Source organism: Mustela nivalis, assembly GCF_964662115.1.
Source record: "Mustela nivalis genome assembly, chromosome: 19".
Lineage (NCBI taxonomy): Eukaryota > Metazoa > Chordata > Mammalia > Carnivora > Mustelidae > Mustela > Mustela nivalis.
Genome location: NC_139038.1, coordinates 23927035 through 23949884, shown reverse-complemented (window position 1 = coordinate 23949884; position 22850 = coordinate 23927035). Strand labels below are relative to the sequence as shown.

General features: G+C 43.1%; 1 protein-coding gene across 7 annotated transcripts in view; it reads right to left on the bottom strand.

The window, feature by feature from the left end:
- Positions 1-22850, bottom strand: part of DCUN1D3 (defective in cullin neddylation 1 domain containing 3) — a 39988-nt gene that overhangs the window by 16734 nt on the left and 404 nt on the right. Inside the window, exon 2 of one of the 7 annotated variants that reach the window (XM_082713964.1) lies at positions 2401-2518. The exons of 1 other annotated variant lie outside the window; for it this stretch is intronic. The gene's annotated coding sequence lies outside the window, so the exon portion shown is untranslated. Of the gene's footprint in view, positions 1-2400; positions 2519-9675; positions 9765-22307; positions 22401-22619; positions 22808-22850 lie in introns of those variants that run through there. 5 more of the 7 variants (XM_082713962.1, XM_082713961.1, XM_082713960.1 and 2 more) reach the window with 5 other exon arrangements.

Genomic DNA, 22850 nt, shown 5'->3' with positions numbered 1-22850 from the left:
TCCAATCTGAATTCCAAAGAAGATCAACTTGTACAACGTACTAGGAGTGTATATTTCTCCCAACATCATCTTGTGATATTTGCCAACTAATTCAACTTCTTGCCAAAAGCACATTAAGACATTGTGTTTAAGGGAAAATACCAAACCACCTAAAGAGAAACAGGTAAAAATAGATCACTGGCTTCACTGTAAATCACATCACAAAGGCTGACAAGAGCCAATGATTCTGGCTTCAAGGATTCCAAGTTGGTGTCGTTACATAAAAGGGGTAGGGGGAGAAAAAGATTAGTCATAGGACACCTTTTAATTATATTTAAATTTCCCAATTATTCTTTCAAAAGAAAATCAACCTGTCCCCACCCCCATCAAAAAGCAGTAGTAGTAGCAGAAGCAGCCACTGCTGCTACCATCACCCATCTTAAGGCCTCATAATTTAGCATCAGGGGTAGAAGGATCTGGCCCATCGAACAGGCAGAACCAGAACTCCTGGCCACATAGTTGGGTGGGGCTCAAAATGGACTTCACAACTCGGCCCACCTGAGTCTCACATGCTCTTGGCTTCAGTGACTGGGTTAGGGACACACAGGGTGACCTCAGCAGACAAGAGTAAATCTTAGCACTGAAAGTAAAGGAAGCTAGCGCTGCTATAGTTATCCTGCCAAAGAAAATAGTAATGCCTATCGAAGAGTCACTGTGATGATTCAATGGCCCTTTTTTATCATATAGGTCTCATGTCAAATGTATGTAGAACCCAAGAATGAAATCACTGCCAAGAGACAAAGATAAAATGAATTCTGAAGGTATTATCTGCACCCAGAATCCAACTGTACTACCTAAAGTCAGACCAAAGCCTTAACTCCAGTTATGGGAGTCAATGAATTCCTCTTTTGCATAAACCGGATGTCAGGTTTTCAACCACGAAAGATAGAATCCCTACTAACACACTGCTAAGTCACTTGGATCTCTTATACTCATAGAGCAAACAAATGATGCCTCGGCTCTGATTCACCATCCAGGACCAATTTACTAAGCCACAATTTCACTTCTTAGCTGAACACAAGGACCAATAATCCCAAACTCAAGTACACTGTAACATACCATTGTACTGGGCAGACCACCAGGATGCCGTTTAAAAGCTGATACGACTAACGAGACTAAGAACCTTTCCAACTGCAATTTTTACAACCTTCGGCTCCTTCAGACAGGCCACAGGGCCCTTACAGCTACTTTCTTCTGTTGTGTTCGCACGTTCTGTCATCTTCACGTTCCTAAGGAGGAACCTCTTCCCAGCACTCAGACACCACGTGAAAAGCTGTAAAGCAAGACTCCTGGAAGTCTTTCTCTGTGCAATAACAACATGATCAATCTTCCAGCTGAAATAGGTATTTGATCTAAACCACATCCTATGAAACTGAAAGGCCAGACCTGACCAGAATTTGGCTACCCTCTTGGTTTCAATTGCTACTGCTGAAACAATTTCTCTCTGGTTTCAAGCACTGAAGAGCCTATTTAGAAAGTACTCAGGTTTTAAAAACTGTAACAGGAAATGCTTGTGTTTTGTGCCTTTATTGGAAATATATTCCCTGCAGGGTGAAACCTGAGGCCTCAAGGTTTGGGCTTTATTTTTTTTTATTTCAAGCAGTTACTTATTTCACCAACGGGCACTCATATGGCATGAGGCCAAAGGGCTCATTAACACGTGTAAAGATAGGCAGATAATTAAATCAAAATAGAGCTCTATGCCTGATGGCTGGCAACACGGTCCCAGAGGCTTGGCAAAGACAGACATCTGAGGATTCCAGCCCTATTCCTGCCCACTTCCCGCCCATACTGACCTGCCAAAACTGCTGCCATCAAAGGGCCATTCCAATGCTGTCTATCAAAACTCCACCCTAGGGCGCCTGGGTGGCTCAGATGGTTGGATGTCTGCCTTCAGCTCGGGTCATGATCCCGGGGTTCTAGGACTGAGTACCACATCGGGCTCCCAGCTCAGCACGTAGCCTGCTTCTCCCTGCTCCAGTCCTCTCTCTGTCTCGCTCTCCAAGAAATAAATTAAATCTTTAAAAAAACAAAACAAAACTCTGCCCTAACAGCTAGGCCCTATTTTCATAAAACCGATTATGAGAAAATCCTAAAGTTAAGCAGCAGCACCATAAGCACTTTGGGTCATCAATATCTCTGAAAATCTAAGGATAGCTTTGGACCCAGAATAAACTGTGCATACGTGCACACACTCATACACTCAAATTCTGCATTCAATGCTTGGGATCTAGGATATTATATCTTAACTCTTCTGAAATGCGTCAGGGTTTTACCTACACTGCAACCACATTCATTCCCCTCACTCCGAACCCAGCTGAAGACACGGCAGCTCCTGCAGCTGCCCCAGGATCGTCTCACCTCTCCTGAGCAGGGCAGGATGGGCTCAGCACGCAGATGACTGCGTGTGGACAGCTTGGCTGTATGTGCTCCCCTGCGCATACTTCATCACCTGTGCCTCAGTTTCCTCACCTGAAAACTGGGAAAATCAAAGGGTCACAGTGAAGAATAAATGGCCCCTTCACATCACATGGGTCTAAGTTAGAGGCTGAGCCCCCCCCCCCCCCAGCCTACAAACCTAAACCTAAACTATTTCATTTCTTCCCAGCACATTTCACTTTCTGGAATTCTTGTTAGCTTCCTTACTGTCTGCTCCCACTCCTAGAAGGAAAGTGCCACAGGAGCTGGGATTTTATCTTATTTGCCCCTTGGTCCTGTGCACCCAGCTACCTCACGTAAGCAAGTGTTGGATACATAAATGTTGAGTGAATAATAATCACTGTTATTTATTGAGTACTTATATGCAAGGCACTAGTCTGCGCCCCTGAAATGTATTCACTCATGACTGAATAAATGCTAAGTCCAACCTACTTAGTGCTGTCTCTAGCACGAGTTAGTATTCAATAACCGATAGCCATTTATACCAATTCTAATGATGATGTCACCAAATACTCAACAGTAAAGGGTGTTGAGCCCTAAGGACGTAGAACTTAATTAACTTCACCTCTCCAGAGCGGCTTCCTAAGCTCCAACTTCCCCTGGACTCCTCTCCTCCCAGGACTCCTCTCCCTTCAGAGAGAAGGGAAAGTAGGAATCGTCTCCTTGTTCCATTTACTCCCTACCTCATCGGTTCTCAGAAAATGTCATACAAATACGGCCTCTCAGCCAGCATACACCACTCCATCTCTCTGCATGCCACAAGCTAATTTTCACCTCAAACCTGACAAGAGCCAAAGTTAAAGGTGAAATGGGACCATGTTCATCCTGTCGTGCCTCTTTCTGATGTGCACCCCAGTCCCTTGGAAAAAATTCACAGACATGACGGTATCACTCCAGCCTCTCCTCTTAGCAAGGGACAAAGTCCAGAGAGTTCATGCAAGCCGTGGCCACACAGCACTCTAGGAAGCTCCAAGGGTTTGACGATCAGGTGAACTCCAATGAAACGCCTTCTAGTGCTGATTCAAACTGCCTCTCCTCTACCTCAGTCAATCACACATTTAAGGTGTTTGGAGATACAAGGGCAAAACCCAGCAGTTTTTTCTGACTACTGATTATTGAACCTAAAGGACTCACAGTCAGTATCGTATTTCTATTCCACTGTTATATTTTCTAAAATTTAGTCGATGACAGAGTGGCTTTTAACTGAGGGCTGAAGCACATACCTCATCAAAGATAGTATGAGACATGGACCAGGGCCCTGCAACTTGTTGGAGCTGCAGGGGGACACTGGACTATGTTTTATATGACAGTAAGAAAAGGGCAAGAACTAAAGTCCTAGGCAGGGCCTTCCAAGCCACATGCACTTGCCAAGAAAGCAAAGGGCAGCTTCCACCTCCGCCGGCTGGCAGGCAGACCCACACATTCTGCTTAACCATGTGAAACAGCTAGCTTTTGCTCTCCCTGCCCCCGGGCCCAGTTATGATATTTGGGTAGCAACACTGGCGACTTTTCTAGGAGAGTGTTTTATAAAAATAGAGCTTCCAATTTTAGGTCTAGAATTGAAAAGAAAAATAGCCAGAATTAGAAATTTGTTTTAACACAATACATTGAAAATTACAAGTTTAAGGGCTGGTCGCTGAGGACGGGGATCACGCCACCACGTGATTTCTCAGTGAGTCATAAAAAGTAGTACAGGCTTGTTTAACAGTACTAAGAGTTAAGGAGCCCACTTGAGTCAGATGATGGAAAGCCAACCTGACACCCTGCGTTTGTTTCAGCTGTGGCAGGACTGACACAAATGAATTGCAGCAGCAATTTACAAGACAGAAACGTTAATAAAACGTTTTCTGAGCCTAGTCAAAGAGGAAATGTTTGAAACCCCGAATATGACTCATTTTTCAAAAGTTCAATCAGTTTAACAAGAAAAAAAAAAGAGCTCTAAATATTAATAAATCAAAACTGAAACATTTCTAGATTTCTAATACCCATTCTTGATTAACATACCTTTGTGTCAAAGCAAAAACCAAGTGCAGCCATGTAACAGCAAGTTGCCACCCTTCCAGTTAGGAGAACCGCTCTGGCGGAACTCGATGAGGGCAACGAGAATTAATCTTCAGGCCTAGATGGATACTGTCTTGGTAATAAGACAATAAAGACCTCCCTAAAGGGCTTCTGGGTGCCATAAATTATATAACAAATCCACTTCTGCCAGGCAGCCAGGATTAACTCCTATTCACCCAGGGCACTCCTCTTACTCAGTATCACCAACTGGCTTATCGAAATGAAACAGTCATTATCCACCACTGCCCTTAGAAGGCACAGCATGTCTCTCACTGCTCATCAGTCTGCTGACACCAGCTACTCATCGCAGGAGAAGCCAACCTAACAATCTTTTTTTTTTTTTTTTTTAAGATTTTATTTATTTATTTTCAGAGAGGCTGGGTTGGGGGCGGAGCAGGCTCCCCGCTGAGCAGAGAGCCCGATGTGGAGCTCGATCCCAGAATCCTGAGATCATGACCTGAGCCGAAGGCAGAGGCTTGACCCACTGAGCCACCCAGGCGCCCCCTCAACCTAACAATCTTAAAGACAACTTTGATACTTGGTTTTTAACAGGTCACAACATTTTTTAAAAACCAGAAACTAGGGGAGCCTGGGTGGCTCAGTGGGTTAAGCGTCTGCCTTCAGGTCCAGTCATGATCCTGGGGTCCTGGAATGGAGCCCCATGTTGGCTCCCTGCCAGCAGCGGCATCTGCTTCTGCCTCTCTGCTCTCCACGCCACCCCCCAGTTGTTCACTCACCCTCTCAAATTTAAAAAAAAAAAAAAAAAAAGATCTTAAAAATAAATAAGTAAAAGGGCACCTGGGTGGCTCAGTGGCTTAAGCCTCTGCCTTCGGCTCAGGTCATGGCCCCAGGGTCCTGGGATCAAGCCCTGCATCGGGCTCTCTGCTCAGCAAGGGAGCCTGCTTTCACCTCCCTCTCTCTCTCTGCCTACTTGTGATCTCTGCCTGTCAAATGAATAAATAAAATATTTTTAAAAAATTAAAAAATAAAAAATAAAATAAGTAAAAATAAAAACCAGAAAGTATTTCACTGGTTTCTCCCCAGTGATTTCTTCTGACTGAATTTTTAAAGAATTGTCTATTATGACACCTTATCATAACAGACAATTTGTTACTCCTAAGATGCATTCAATGCATTATATATTCTTTACTCCTCAGGAACATGAACATTCATGGCTCCCAAACAGGTGGTCAAAAATAACAAGTCCACAGAAGAGAAAGGACACTATGATTTCAGTGACCACATCTTATATTTGGAGTTCCAAGAAGACAGGGAATGCATACGGTAACGTGGAAAGGGCTAAATGGCACCTGACAAACATCTTCTAAAGAAGCAAATGTAGGGATGCCTCAGCAGCTCAATCAGCTAAGTGTCCAACTCTTGATTTCAGCTCAGGTCAGATCTCAGGGTCCTGAGATTATCCCATTTCGGGCTTGTGTTCAGCGGGGAGTCTGATGAAGATTTTCTCCCTCTCCCTCAGCCCCTCCCCCTGCATGCTCTCTCTCTCTCTCTCTCTCTCTCTAAAATAAATAAATCTTTTAAAAAGGAATCTGATGTAAAATAAGCACCTACTATGTACCAAGTGCACTGCACAAATCTACCTACATGCTCAGTATGAGCCACTTTTACACAATAATGTCCACAAATGCTTACATAAATTTTACAACATAATATCCATCAATTTCAAAACACTTTTACACATATGCACTAACCCAACAAACATACCCTATGATATAAGTATTATCATCACCTGAGAAAACTAAGTCACAGAAAGTACCAGTAACTTGCCTAAGGATAAACAGCTAGCAAGTGACAAAGCTAAAATCCTAACCCATGTTCTACTCTTTCTCATAATTAAAGATACTGCTTTTCAAATCCACTCTTTTAAAAATATGAAAATTTAAACTGCAATTTAAACTGCCTCTTTCAAAAAAACATATTAAGTAGAGTAGTTCTTTTGGGAGCCTGGCCAGGCATGCGACTCTTGATCTCAGGGTTATAAATTCAAATCCCACCCATGCTGGGTGTAGAGATTACTTAAAAATCAAATCTTTAGGGCGCCTGGGTGGCTCAGTGGGTTAAGCCGCTGCCTTCGGCTCAGGTCATGATCTCAGGGTCCTGGGATCGAGTCCCGCATCGGGCTCTCTGCTCAGCAGGGAGCCTGCTTCCTCCTCTCTCTCTGCCTGCCTCTCTGACTACTTGTGTTCTCCCTCTGTCGAATAAATAAATAAAATCTTTAAAAAAAAATCAAATCTTTAAAAAAATTTTAAGATTTTATTTATTTAAGACAGAGAGCAAGCCAGCAACCATAAGTGGTGTGGGGCGGGCAGAGGGACGGGGCATTGGAAGAGGGAGAAATAGGCTCCCCACAGAGAAGGGAGCTAGACATGGGACTCAATCCCAGGACCTTGAGACCATGACCTGAATGGAAGGCAGATGCTTAACCGTCTAAGAGTTCCAAGCGTCTAGGAGTTCCACCACCCAGGGGCCCCTCAAATTTTTTTAAAATAAAACACGAGTAGTTTTTTGCTTGGTATGTGTAAGGCTTTATATAGCCCAGTGTCTTTCAAACTTTAAGCACAGCCTTCATTGAGAAGGAACACTTCCCTTCCTGACCAAAGACACGTATGTAAATACAGGTATAACTCAAAAGTTTCATGAAGCAGCATTTACCCTCATTTCTAAGATTCACTCTATGCTATTTCTTTCCTTTAGTTTGGTTTTTAATTGTTGTTTATAACCCACTAATTAGATACGGCCCATAATGAGAAAATCTCAATCTCAAGATCGAACTTAAAGGTTCCCTCCAACAAACAGCCTTACTGTGCCAGACACAATACCAGGTATTACAGAGTCATGACAGCAGTTAATCGCCACATCTGTCCTCTGAGGCTGGTACTAGAGTTACACTGATGAAGAAATCATCTCAGAAAAAAACGCCTCACTCAAATCCCTACACTGTGGCACAAAGAAGCTCACCAAACAGTCCATCTGCTCCCCCAATTTCCCAGCCTCTTTTCAGTGAGGTGGGGAAATGTACTATTTCTGGCCAATGAGCTGTAGGCAGATGTGTTTCTTCTCATTTCTAAGCCGAAGCACAGAACTGGCACGTGACATCCCAGCCATCTTTCCCAGTGCCACGGTGACCAAGACAACACACAATAGTGGGATCTTCATCGGCCTGGGTCTTTGAGTTCAGACTGTATGGAAGAGGGCACCCTTCAGGCCACTGATCCGTGTGGGACATGCAAGCAATCACGTTTTATCAGATTAAGCCAGATTTTGTAAATTCTTCCTCCTGAGTATCTGCCCATCCTCAGTAACCCTACAGTTCAGGCCCCTGACATCTTCACCGCAGCACGTTCACGATAGCTTCCCTACTTCTGGGACTGTTCCCTTCAACCTCTTTCACGTTATTGCTGACATGATCTTACACACACACGCACACGCGCACACACAGACACACCCCATGTGAGTATGCCATGTCCCTACTCAAAATTGCTTATTAGTTCCCCTTCACCTACGAAAGAGAATACAAACTCAGTAAGGCATACAAAGAAAGCCCTTCGGAGTTTGTCACTCCCCCCATCCCCTTCACTCTGCATCCCCCAGGCATACTGAAACACCTGCCGTTCCCCAAAGCGCCACAGCTTCTCCCACTTCTGTAGTTCTACAAATACTGTTACCTCCACTTGGAATGCCATCTCACTCCCTAGTCTGTGTCTTTCAAGCCCAGCTGAGATTTTACCTCCCACAGGACTCCTCTCCTGACTCCTTCTAGAGTCCCCAACCCCAGGCTCAGTCCTTAAGAAAAATTCAGACTACACACACTTCACTTTGAATACAATGGTGAAAGCATCAAATCTGGAGGCCAAATTATCCTATGTTACAAGACAAGTTTTGGGTATCAGAAGTTCCCTATGAATAATCCACATTCTGCCTGGGAAAGCTGGTCCCCTGCTCAAATACAACTAATTTGAAAACTACATAGGCTGGTTCCTCTTAGAAAATATCTTGTATCTGTTTGGAAATCAAGAGTGCTATTAAAAGCGTGTTTTTAAAAAAGTTTTGTTCTGTTAAGCTGCTACGTAATCAAAAGCTCTTTTGCTTAACCAGGCTGAGTCACAAGCACTAAATGCTGGAGACCTGCAGAACTTGGGTGTTGAGTGAGTCAACCTAAGCACTGTATGCAAATAGTAAAGCTACAAATCAGAAAGAGGAGGAACTTTGGCTAAACTACTTAGAGGGAAGGAAAACTGTATCCTTCCAAATGGGGAAAAAGCAACTGGAAAGATTTTTTTACCTGTTGCATAGAATTATTCTGGTTGCTTTGACTAGGGAGGTTTAAAGCTAAGAGTTAAAGTCTTTGATTACATATGTGTATTTTTTTTACTTCCAGTTACCATGAAAGTTCAAGTTTCCTACAAGATTTAAAATGTTAGTTTACTTCATGAGAAGACCACAGTGGTCTTACTCCAGTTAAGTGCTGGAAACATGGAAGAATGGCTTGAAAGGTTTTGAACTCTACCACTATGTTTGTACATCTTTCATTCTGATCTAAATTACATTTTATCTTTTTAAGTGTGTGGTCTTGAATGCTTACACTTCTGTAGAGATTATCCTACCATGGAGATAATTATTTGCCTGACTGGGAAAGAATAGTCTTTCATGTGGCTCTCATCTTTAAAGCCCCAAAGACTCAGCTGCCACAAGAAATCTTAACCAAGACTCAATTGATCCAATGGCAGTTTTCCAAGATGAGAAGGAAATAAACAACCCCACTCTAGCTGTGCAAACCCTAGTCTAGAGACCAAGGGCAAATGTCACAAGCCCCCCTCCAGCCCCGTTCAGAATTTCCCCAGACTCATCAGCAGTTATCTATAAATAATGACTAAACTCTGCACCAAGGGAAATGGACTCCGGAAGATGTCTACTCTGAGTAAGGCAGTCCTGTGAATCTGCACAAAGGATGAATGTCATACATGAAACAGATTTTAGTGAGAAAAGAGATTTTTTAATACTGCAAAATACAGGCCTGAGTAAAGGCTTCTCTGCCCTTTCCCAACATGCCAAATACCACAAGTCACCACTTCTCTCAGGAGACAAGACCGTATGAATGACAAAACCAAAACTTACAAAGTATGAGGGCTTGTGGCTTGGAACATTAGATTTCACCTCAGCTGGGAAACATCTGAGAGCTTCTCATTATGAAATCAAGTAGAAACTCTGTATTAAATAAACGAAGGAGGGAAAATAATCTTGGGCTATATCGTTACCACCATTTTGCTCTATTTTGACCTCATCTTGACTAGATAACACATGGCACAGAAAGATAACAGACATGGAACCATCTTTATAACAATTTTTTAAAATTGTAATTTGAAACATTAAACAATTTATTACACGGAGCCATACCAGACGCATGGGCCTTTATGCTAAAGTAATTATAGAACAAAATCACTTGCAGATACAGGCCAACAACCAAAGTATATAATGAAAGATGACAGTGTGAAGATACACAGAAAATGTCAAGGGAACACAGGTAATTAAAGTTAAAAAAAAAAAAAAAACTCAAGTAACCATAGACTACATCTGAAAGCAACTTTCTTGGCTCCTCTTACACAATCGAGATTTCAGTTTTATTCTGGGGCTTTACTTAAAAAGAAAGCATCTCCTACAATAATTTTGTTTCATTTTTACCACTGCTCATTTAACTTCTCAAGACCCCCCACTATATTGCATTAGAGCAATATGACAGAAAGTGAAATGAAATTTTTATTATTTTTTTAAAGATTTTATTTGTCAGAGAGAGAGAGGGCGCACACACGCACAAACAGGGGGAGCTGCAGGCAGAAGCAGCAGGTCCCCACTGAGCAAGGATCCCAGTGCGGGACTCCAGGATCCCAAGACTCTGGGATCATGACCTGAGCTAAAAGAGACACTTAACCAACTGGGCTACCAAGCATCCCATGAAATAAAATTTAAATAGTTTTTCTCAGTGTTTAGCTTCATTTTAGGGCACGTGTCACACTGTACCTTTGAAGAAGTTACCAGCTGAAATTAACAAACGAGACATTAAGATATAGCAGAGCCCCTGCCTTCCAGAACCCAGAATACATGCACTAACGTGCATTCAAGAAAGAGGGTTGGCCAAAAAAGAGAGAATGGACTGGCATTTGCAGGTCAACAGAACAGATTCCTAGCTGCTTCCATGGGGAGTCCCAACCCCAAAGAGTGAAAGGGACAAAAGATCGATCCAGGTAACAGGAAAACTGCTTGGGGTGAAAGAGGAAGCAATGCTACTTATTTTTCATTCTTTTTTTTTTTTTTTTAAGATTTTATTTATTTATTTATTTATTTGACAGGGATCACAAGCAGGCAGAGACACAGGCAGAGAGAGAGGGGGAAGCAGGCTCCCTGCTGAGCAGAGAGCCTGATGCGGAACTCAATCCCAGGATCCTGGGATCATGACCTGAGCTGAAGGCAGAGGTTTTAACCCACTGAGCCACCCAGGTGCCCCTATTTTTCATTCTTTAAAAAAAGCCATCACTACTAATATCTACAATATTTCAAATTCTACATCGCTTACTTATGGGTATCTTCACCATGAATGCAGAAATAGAAAGCTGTCAATTTGTTTGAATGAGGCAAGTCTTTAAATCCACCACATCACCACAAGACTTTAGGCAGGTGTAGTACTGCAGAATTACTTGAGCTCAGAAATTCCAATTTTCAGCCTTTTCTAGACAACCTTTATGATCTTCCATATACATTTACCATTCCAACTACTGCTCCCCCAATATTTTTCTTAAAAGCTTCAAAAAAAAAAAAGGGACCCCTGGGTGCCTCAGTAATTAGGCGTCTGCCTTCGGCTCAGGTCATGATCCCAGGGTCCTGGGATCGAACCCCACATCAGGCTCCCTGCTCAAGCGGGAAGCCAGCTTCTCTCTCTCCCACTCACCCCTGCCTGTATTCCCTCTTTTGCTGTCTCTCTCTGTCAAATAAATAAAATCTTAAAAAAAAAAAAATGTTAACATCATCCTAAGCAACACTATCCATGAAGACAAAGGTCTGACATGCTAGTTATGTTTTCATTAATACACATTAAAATACAGAACTAGTAAACAAATACTCATCCATGTACCACTGAAAATCCCATGTACTATCAACAGTACAAAAAAATACCACTCCTGAATACTCATTTCAGCAGCAGATACAGTAAAAACGTAACCAATGCCACACTTTGAGAAACAGTGATTTAGTCTCAAATCCTATGCCACAGTTAAGGAAACAGCCTCAAAGAGGGGATGTAATTTGCCCAAAGACACATAGTAACTGATGGCAGAGGCCTAAATAGGATCTAAAGTTAATCCAGTGGTGGTCCCACCAGAGTACAAGTTCCAGATGGGTGAGTGACAGGAATTAGAGACTGACTTCGGTGAAGTTCACCAACAAGTGAACCTCAAGCAGCCAGTAAGCTCTTTACCAGTATACCTGGGCTTTTTACAGCCTCTAAGAAGCACACACACAATATGGTACTTGCCAGCTGACTCTCAAAGGTTTTCTGCACCAGCTAAAATAAATTTGCGGTTTCCTTCCCAAAGTCTCATGTAGTTTTGCCTAACTCAATAAACCTCAAGGTCTACTGTAAAGATAAAAAGTCTCCTGGATCAGTTTCCCATTTTTTGGTTCAACAGTACCTGTGCTACAGAGCCCTGGTCCCCACTGCTCACGCATGCTCTATACAGTTTCAGGAAGATTTTCCATCTCTTGATTTTAGGCCAGCTCTGGAAACAGGCTGGAAGTTTCCATCACAGAGTCACTCCTATACTTCCCTGATACCCAGAGCAGGTTTTACTTTCAAGTGATAGATAGCCTATGTCTACTGTGTGCCCAGCAATGTTTCACACACAGCCTCACACATCCCCCTATAAAAATAAAATGACAGAGATCCTGGCTCCTTGGGAGTTGTCAACCCAGGTGAGCTTAGCTCTGTATGCATGTAGCTAATAAAGCTCGTGTTCTTAGATGTTCATATTTATGCCAGGCACTGTGCCATATCCTTCAAACGGACTGTCTTATTGAATCCTCACAACTATTTACCATGATTATCCTCCGTTTATATATATGAAGAAGATAAAAATGAGACTTAGAGATGTTAAGTAGTTCATCCCACATCAAATTGTAAGTAGGTGGTAAAAGTTCAGACTCAAACCCAGACCGACTAGGCTGATGTTCTTAACCACTGCACTATCTTTTTAAAGTCACACTGAAAGGAAACATAAATTCTGTATATTTTATATCTTACAAAGTGAGCTCATTTCTTACACTAGGGAAGTCCAGAGCTAGAGCACCTGTGAAGTATTCAAGAAACAGTAACACATTCTGGGAATGCCATTCATACTGACTGAGGAGGGACATATCTGTTGTTTTATAGTCTGAAGCTATTCAATTTGCACTTTAACCAAAAACTCCATCAAAGTAACAGTAAATGCATCCTGTTACTTATCACCTAAATCAATTTTAGGTAGGTTTATTCCATTACTACTTATGCAATGCAAAGCTGGAGTATTAATGTGTTAATTAAGAAATACATTTGAAAAAAATAGATAGATACACATATTTGGTCTTTGTCCCCAGTTTGCACCAGCTCCTAAAACTCCTGGTTTGTCCTTACTGAAAGAAGTGTCCTTTGTTATTCATAAGGATCCCCTGCTGGACCACACTGGGGTTTATGCTAATGAGGTGACTCAGGGAAGCCCCTTAGATAGCTTCAAGACCGAGGTTGGCCACACCAGAAAGACCAGGCATTGATTAGAAGGTTGAAACTTTTAGTCCCATCTCCAGACCACCAGAGAGGGGAGAGGAGGGCAGCTGGAGCTCAAACACCAGGCCAATGATTGGATCAACTGGGCCTACTAAAGGGGCCTCAACTGAAACTAAAACCAGGCTAGGGGAGCTCCACGGTTGGTTGAACACAGTGATGTGCTGGAAGCCTGGCATGCCCAGAGGGGACAAGAAAGCTGTGCCAATTCATATCTCATCCCATGCATCTCTTCCAATCAGCTGTTCCTGAGTTGTATCCTTTATAATCAAACTATAAACTATATTCCTAAATACACCTTCCCCAGTTCCGTGAGTCACATGTTCTGGTAATTATTGAACTTGGGGGAGGGCAATTGCGAGGAACCCCGGATTTACAGTCTGCCCGCAGAAGTGCAGATACCCTGAGGCTACCTGATACTTGTGGCTGGTATCAGGGAGAATCTTACGAGAGTGAGTCATTAACTTGGGGGTATGCACTAACTCCAGGCAGTTTGTATCAGAATTGAATTGCTGGACACTCAGGTGGTGTCAATTGTTGTTGGAACAACGTAACTAATAACCTCAGAAAAAGAGGCCCACATTAAAACCAATTAAACTGGTGGCTCAGAAGCCACTTCCCTGCTTGATCTAATCATTACATCTACAGCTGTCACCAATTCGGAGCACTGCTTGCCATTTCCAGTGCGAGTAGGAAATCTGGCTCTATGGACAGATCCACAAGTATCTGGTAAAATAAAATTTTTTTTTAAGAGAAAAGACTTACGAACTAATCTGATCAGCTAAAGAAAACATGGAATGTTGTAGAAATGTAAAGTAAAAAATGATTACTCTTTAATACTTTTAGTTGTGATTTAACTCCACATTTATTATAGTCTCCATGAGAGAACCAGAAATTACTTCAATAGTTTCCATGTAAAACTGTTCCCTTTGGATAGTAGATATTCTTTTTTTTTTTTTTTTTAAGATTTTATTTATTTATTTGACAGAGAGAGATTACAAGTAGGCAGAGAGGCAGGCAGAGAGAGAGAGAGGAGGAAGCAGGCTCCCTGCTGAGCAGAGAGCCCGATGCGGGACTCGATCCCAGGACCCTGAGATCATGACCTGAGCCGAAGGCAGTGGCTTAACCCACTGAGCCACCCAGGCGCCCTGGATAGTAGATATTCTTAAATGACAATGGCCATCACCTAGTATTTGCTACATTATGTACTTTTACCCAAACTCTAATGTGCCCAGGGACATCACATTCCCTCTTGTTTACCAGCTTCTGATTTGTCAAAAGTAAAATCAAGAGACAGAGATCTCAAAAAACAGGCCAGCACTCTGCAAGCAATCTTTAAGACCAATCTGGTCAAACCAGACACTGCATGCCTGCATTCACCCCTCCCCATCAGAAATACACTTTCCAGTAATGGGAAAGAATACTTGTGGTCACAGCCCTGGTTGGGGCCACTGGATTACCAAACTCCACAGGCTCCCTGTCCCACCCTCCTTGTGATCGGTGTTCCCTGGAGTTGGGCAACCTTGTGGACCTGCTCCTTCCCCACCCACTCTTGCCCCAGCTTGTGCCATTGTTATCATTTTCTACCCTTTCCCAGCTGGACCCCTGGTGGGGGCATTTCTCTTCACCCTATACACCAGCCCATAATAACCCCCACTCGGGCTGTCCTACACATCCTCCTCCCCTACAACTCAACCTACCTATCTAAATGCCTTTAGAAGTTTTTAGACTTTTACATAAACTGTTAGGAAACCCCCAAACAAACTTCTCCTTACCATAGACAGGCATCAGCTGTAAACCAACTGTTTTGAGTAAATTACTGAACCCACTGACTAGTTATTACAAAGAAAAACTAATTTACTAGGAGTAAAAGAACCATGGAAACATTCTTAAAAATGGACACAGAGCATTCATTCTATCACTAATTGCTCTTGAATTCCACTCAGAAGAAAGAAAATGTCACTGAAACAGAAAAATGTCTCCTATGAGGGCCTGGGACTTCAAGCATGTTCATGATCCTAACACACAGAACCCACGCTACTAGAATGTCAGCACCCTCCCTGCAGTGGTATTGTTAACCTTCTTCTGTTTGAAGAGCAGCTGCTAGCTGGCGTGCCTGAGTGGCTCACTTGGTTAAGTGTTCGACTCTTGGTTTCAGCTCAGGCCATGATCTCATGGGTCCTGAGAATGAGCCACAGTGTGCTCAGTGCAGCGTTTCTTGAAGATTCTCTCCCTCTGCCCTTCTTCCCACTTGCGCACACACACATGCACGTGTTTCCTCTCTCAAGTAAATACATTTTTTTCAAAGCTTTCATTTATTTGACAAAGGGACAGTGAGAGAGGGAACAAAAGCAGGGGGAGGAGGAGAGTGAGAAGCAGGCTTCACACTAAGCAGAGAGCCCAGTGTGGGGCTCAATCACAGAACCCTGGGATCATGACCTGAGCTGAAGGCAAAAGCTTAACTAACTGAGCCACCCAGGCATCCCAGGATCCAATTCTTGGCTGCAGCTCAGGTCATGATCTCAGGGTCATGAGCTCGAGCCCCGTGTCTGGCTCTGAATTCAGCAGGGAGTCCACCAGAAACTCTCTCTCTGTCTCTCCCTTCCCTTCCCCCGTTCCCTCTCTAAAAAATAAATGTGGAGCATCCACTAGGTAATCATCAAATAGATATAAATGAAAGTAGATTTAATGAAAACAAATTTGCTTTACCAAAAAATAAATAAATAAATAAAATAAAAGGAGGGGAGGATATAGCCATTATAGTTATTTCCTGGAGCTATTCTAAAACTGTTATATCAATGGATATACCCAGGTTTTCTTGTTCAGATTCCAGGGCAGGTCACAGGGAAAAGGAAGTAATCTGTTCAGCATTTTGCATAGGTATTCTCTGCAGCATGCCTGCTAACTTATCTTCAAAATGTTTGAGAAAAGAACCACAGATATATAAAAAACCAAAGAGGGTCGCCTGGGTGGCTCAGTGGATTAAGCCTCTGCCTTCCATTCATGTCATGATCTCAGGGTCCTGGGATAGAGCCCCGCACAGAGCCCCACACGGGGCTCTCTGCTCAGCAGAAAGCCTGCTCTCCCCACTCTTCCCTACCCCCCCAATGTCTCTGCCTACTTGTGAGCTCTCTCTGTGTCAAATAAATAAATAAAATCTTTTCTAAAAAAAAAAAAAAAAAAAAAAAAGATCAAACAACAAGGATTCAAATCAAACCCAAACAAAGTGCCTACAAGGACACGTATGAGGCAGTGTAAATGCGAAAACAAAATTAGTACAGGGAAGACCTGATTCTAGTCCTATAGTTGCCAGTACTTGACTCTATAACTTTAAGCAACTTTTATTATAACCTTTCTAGATTTACATTTCCCTACTAAAATCACTGCTTTTCAACCTGTTTTCAGCCTCAGAACATTCTGTTTGATTGAAATCTTCCAGGGAAGCCCAATAGAACAGAACATATATATTTTTAAGATTTTATTTATCTATTTGACAGACAGAGATCACAAGTAGGCAAAGAGGCAGGCAGAGAGAGAGGAGGAAGCAGGCTCCCCGCTGAGCAGAGAGCCCAATGCGGGGCTCAATCCCAGGACCCTGAGACCATGGCCCGAGCCAAAGGCAGAGGCTTTAATCCACTGAGCCCCCCAGGCATCCTAGTATAACAATATTAAAGTTAACTTTCAGAGTGAAGAATAGTGGGGCAAAATGGGAAGAAGACAGCAAAATCCCTGCATGCCACCACAGTGTACTCCAGCAATGACCTGCAAGAGGGTTCCAGTGCGAAAAAACAGCACACTAGATATTCTAAGGTTCTTTGAGGGTCTTTCTCCTGCTTCTTCCTAAACTGAAGGAAGAGGAATGAGCTACATCCAATTCAGTAAATGCGAAGACTTGAGTGTTCTTCAGAATTAGAATTACGATCACACACCAACACACCTTAAGTAGACACGGCAGAGTCCAAACTCTTCATTAACCAACAAGAGCTAAAACTTATAACCAAACTCTAATCCTGATTGGATGGAAGCAATCTATTAATAAAATAAGGGGGCAAGTCTTTCCTGCATTCTGTCTCCTGGAATGACAGGCAGAGACTAGGACAGTGGCTACAAAAGATGCTAAACACTCTCCAAAAAAAAAAGAGAAGTCCTGCAAGGTTGCTATCCAAGATTCTCTGTCAGTCATCATATCTGGATCTACAGGCCTCAGTGACAGAATTATTTCCAGTCCCTAGATCCTCAGGTTGAGCCCTCCAGCAGGGCAGAACAGGAACACAGATGATGTTTCCTAAAGCTCTATAATCTAAGGTTCCAAGCTGCAATTCGGCCCCAAACCCAACAACACAGCACAGCTCACAGATCTGTCCTGAGCAAAGCCACGCACACCCCCATCATTAACATGATGCCTACCTTCCCACAGACTCAGATTGGTACCAGGGCACTGGCCACAGGTGGCTTATTTTACCACCACAAGGGCTAATCAAGAAGTGACTTACTGGGTTTCTCTATTCTGATGTATGGTATTTTTAAAAAGTTTCATTCATGCACATCTTAAAGAAGATTCTTGGGACTCTCCCCCTCCCATTTTTTTTTCCTTCTGGCATATCACAACTTCAAAGAATTAGAGTTTGAGCTACTTCCAACCTTCTCTCTCATCATTTTGCTAAATTGAGTTCTAGTTTGTAATCACTCATTAATTAAATGGTCAGGTGCTATGGTAATCCTGTTTCCCCCAAAAAGAAACAGGACCCTCCATAACCTAGAAAAACAGACACCAGAACCAGAGAAACTAGATTTGAATTGAAACTCACGAACTCAAATAACCTGGTCCATAAAAAAACAAAACAACAACAACACACACACAAACACCCTGGTCCATTGTGCAAAGAGCTTCAGAACACGTGCAAGATTTAGGGAGAATTGGTCCTGGTGCACTGGTATCAACATCTGTAAACAGACACAAAGAGGTAATTGTAAGTTATCAAGAGCTGGGGAAATAGGAGTTACCAAGTAATTACCATTGCTTCAGTCTGAGTTACCACATCTTCACCTCAAAACAACTGGCAGCTAGTGTACAATTAACTCTCCTTACTGCAGCACAGACATCAAAACAGTAGCCATATCAGATTAATTTTAAGTCACCTAATGCAATACAGAACACCACAACTTCAAGAGTGAGTGGCATCAACTGGCTCCCTAGCTTGCCCGTCTTTCAGAGGAGTGTCCCAAAACCCCCAAAGTTTAAGAAAGAAATCAACTGGTACTCTATACTAAAAGGCTAGCTCAGCTCCAAGACTCCAAATTCATTTAGATTTGTGGATTTTTTTCCCCCAAACTCAATCAGTGGCCAACGAAGGAGTCAATGGCTTCTCCCTGTGTTCAAGTCCCCACCTACCCAACCACCCCCTTTCAGAAATTAGAAAGAAGCCACCAGTCTCCAAACTGGCTGATGACATTTCAGCCTACAAGATATTTTCATACTTTCATTATAATAAACCACTGAAACGAAGATGAATAGTGGACACCTTATTAACCCACTGGCTAGAGCATTTGAAGTCCAGCGTTAGCCTATGAAGTCCAAAATTCTTTAACCCAGACCAAAGCCCAGTATATATATGTTATATACATTTCATTATCAGTTCTCCATTCCTTTGTGTTACTCTGCAGTGTGGAGAGTGGAGCCTATTGTTTGCCTGGTCCGAGCTGTTCACTTTTGTCACTAGCTTGCTAACTAAAAGACTTTCCATTTGTATTCAAGTCGGAATTCGGTAATTCAGTACCATGCTGTATTCCACTCCCTTCATTACCCCCAGGACTGCCCAGCAAGCGCTATTCAAATTAGTTCTCACAATCCATTTACCAATGCTAGTAAAATACCAGAACTTAAAACAGGTGATAGTCCTCAATTTCTAATTTTTCTCCAAACACTTAAAGGTTTTATTTCGCATTTCTTAAAGATTTTTATGTATTTATTTGACAGAGCGAGATATAGTGAGAAAGGGAACACAAGCAGGGGGAGTGGGAGAGGGAGAAGCAGGCTCCCCACTGAGCAGGGGACACAGGGCTCGCACGGGGCTGACACGGGGCTCACGGCTCCATCCCAGGACCCCAGGATCATGACCTGAGCAGAAGGCAGACGCTTAACAACTGAGCCACCCAGGTGCCCCTTATTTAGCATTTCTAATATGGACTTTACTACAAATAGCCCAAGCAACATTTAAGTCTCTCAACCACATGGCTCAAAGGGCCAATTCACTCAAAGAACACACTAGTCACTGTTGTGGGGTTCAGAAGAAAAAAAACAGTGTATTCTTTCTGTTTCGGCCCACTGTGACATAGCAGAAGAGGGCCAAATCAAGGAGGAGTCCTGATTGGGCTTCTCAAGTGGACAATCTGGTCAAGGTGAGGCTGAAAAGCAGCTGACTACTGGAGATGAATAGCCCCAACAGAAGGAAAAGTAGGTTACATCCCCTGGTTACATGCCAGCCCAAAGATGCGGACATAGTAGGATTGAGCCCGCAGTGGTCATTTATCTAATGTAATCCACTGAGTGAACTTTTAGCACCAACCTACACCTCAGCTGAGTGTTATTAGTCAGCAGGCAGACCAGACAAGAATGGAAATATTGCAACATAAAACCTCCCTACAAAAAACAACTTGAAACATATCCTGATGGACATCTCTGTAGACCAACAGGGGTATTTATTATCCTTTGCACAATCTTCAACCCTCAATTCATAAATGGCTGGAAACTAAGGAGGATTCATATATTAGAACATATACAGGACAATTGTTATGCAATTTTAAAGAGCAGCTTCTAAGACAAAATTCTGTAAGGAAAAAAAGCGTGCTCTCAGTTGAACATTCCGTTGAATTCTGAACACAGCTTGACATTTATCTGCCAGAAAAGATCCAGGTGACCACAGCTGCCTGGCCTCCTCTCCCACATTCAGCACGATGACTTTTTTTTTTTAATTGCAATAGTCCAACAGTACCTGAAAAATAATAAGTGATAATACTCTAGGAAAAGAATTGATCAAAAAGGTACATCGCTATTTCCTTCTTCTTACTCTTACTTTGCCTACCTACTCTGAGCCCAGCCTCCACCTTTCTGACCCAGACTTTTTCATTTCCTCTTTGCTCACTAGGCTCTAGCTGTTACTGCCTTTCCCGTTCTCCCTCACCTCCCTACACCCACCTTCTCCACCCTACCCCTTTCTTCCCAAACCCTAGAACTAGCCAAAGTCACTCCTGTCAGTTTCTGCCCTAGCCAGTCCCTGAATCTGGAAGGCTCCTCCTCTATACCTGCATGGCTGGGCAAGTGTTAACCTCCTCAAAAAGGGCTTCCTTGACTGCCTCCCAATCAGACATTTTCTGTCACATCACTCTTTCTTCAGCACTTACCAAAATCGGATTTATATGCTTATTTCTTCTGTCCCCACATACTCTGGTGTAAGCTCTATGAGAGCTCAGACCTTATGCTTGCATGCAACTTCGTCCACCCAGAGCCCAAAATAATGGTTGGTCAATAATGCCTGTTGCATGAATGAATTTTGGACTTTTTATTCAATTATTCCAAATCAATTAAGGTGAGAGCAGGAGTCATTCTTCTCTTTTGTGACAGTTCTGTCAAACATCTAAACATGCTGTTACTTGCACAATCAAATCATTAAATATTGTTTTATCAGGCCTGAAAGCCCTGCTGAGAAGGATGGGATCCATTATAATTCTTCTAGCAACACACATAAACTCAGTTATAGAGGGCCAGGATTTAGGGACACGCTCTAATCAAAGGATCCCTAAAATTCAGGCACTATCTCTTAAAGTTCTTCAGAAAACACAGTTCCACATTCAACAGATGACTTCCAAAGAAAACATCAATACCAAAATAGGAATCATCATTACATTTCACTCTAAAATTCCTACAACAAGCTAAAAGAGCACTACTTGATTTTTTTTTTTTAAACCAATAGAATATCAGTAAAGAGATCTTCCTAAACATTCTCTGCTTTCTTCAAATAATTTTTCCGTTTTTGGTTTATATTCTTTTTTAAAACAAAACAGATCACATTTTCTCATTTAAGTCCATCTGTACACAAACAATCAGCTAAATAGACAGAAATCAGCACAAGCCAAATGTGTCACTGAAGACTTGTGTGCCCCACACACAAACAGAGAAAGAGATAAAAGAGCTATTGTCCAATTGCAGAAACAAAAAAGTAATATGGGGTTTTCTGTTCTCTGAAGTGCCTCATGAAGTGTGGGTGGAGAGAAACACAGAAATCCAGAATTAGCCCAACATCAAATCATTTTGGAAAGAGTTGACAACATGTAAATTCCTCACACATAAAGTATTTAGGACAAGAGACTTTGATTCCTGGGCTATGATGCCATTTAGGAATCCCTGCAAGGGCTTCGGAATTCCAGTATTCATAGGAGAAAATGCTCATCTTAATTTAGAGCTACCAAGCATTGAGAGGTACTCCCGATGTGACACAGCCTGTAACTCAAGTATTACAAAGCTTGCAGTAAGATCTGGGAAAGAGGCTGAACACCAAATTCAAAACAGGTAACCAAGGTACCAAGTGCCATAAAGGAAAAACAGAAACAAAAAAAAAAACACCATGATTACCACCTAGCCATGGAGAACTGACGTGGAAACGAGGGGTGTATATGGGGGAAGGTAAGGGGTGAAGGAGAATGGAAAAAAAAAAATACATTTGTCACCCCGTCCCACTTCCTATACAGGATACAGGCAAAGCTTCCAGCCCCATTACCTCAGGCACAGATGGTTATCGTTTATAGCAAAGGTGCATAGAAAGGCCTTCAGGTTTGAGCCCCTTAATTCCAAGGCTGTTAATGATTAAAGAGAAAGATGGGGGTGGGGAGGAAAACGAGGCAGGAGGGCGCTGGAGATTCACCCACCACCTCCCGCTTGGACTCCTACCTCACAGCGCTCACCCGGGCCAGAGGACCAGAGCCTGCGACCCTCGCCAGGGCAGCTCCAGTCCCTAGATTCCCAGGCCTGGGGTGAGCGGTGCTGGCGGTGAGGAGGCAGGGACAGTAGGTAAGTTTTCTTGAGCCCTGAGGCTGACACGCCACAGGCTCCCCTCACAGCCTCTTCTTCCAAAGGCACCAGTCCAGACAAGGAGCTGATTTCCACTCCTCCCCTTCCACCCCCTTTTCTCGAAGGTACCCAACCCCCGCCCCTTCATCTCTCAATGCTCCCCGCTTTTCCTCAACCCCCCGCCAAACTCACAGCTGCTCCAGAGGTTCCTCCAGTCAAACCCTTTCTGGAAACGACGGCGGCCCGGCGGGTCCAAACCACCTACCATCCCCGCTCGCGTTTCCAGGCTCCCTACCCGCGCCGCCGCCGCCTCTTCTTCCACCACTGCCGCCGCCTCCTCTTCATCTGCGGCCCACCGGCGGCGGCCGCCCCCAAGCCCCGCCCCCTCCATCGCCTCCTGCATCATCACTTCCGGTAACCCCG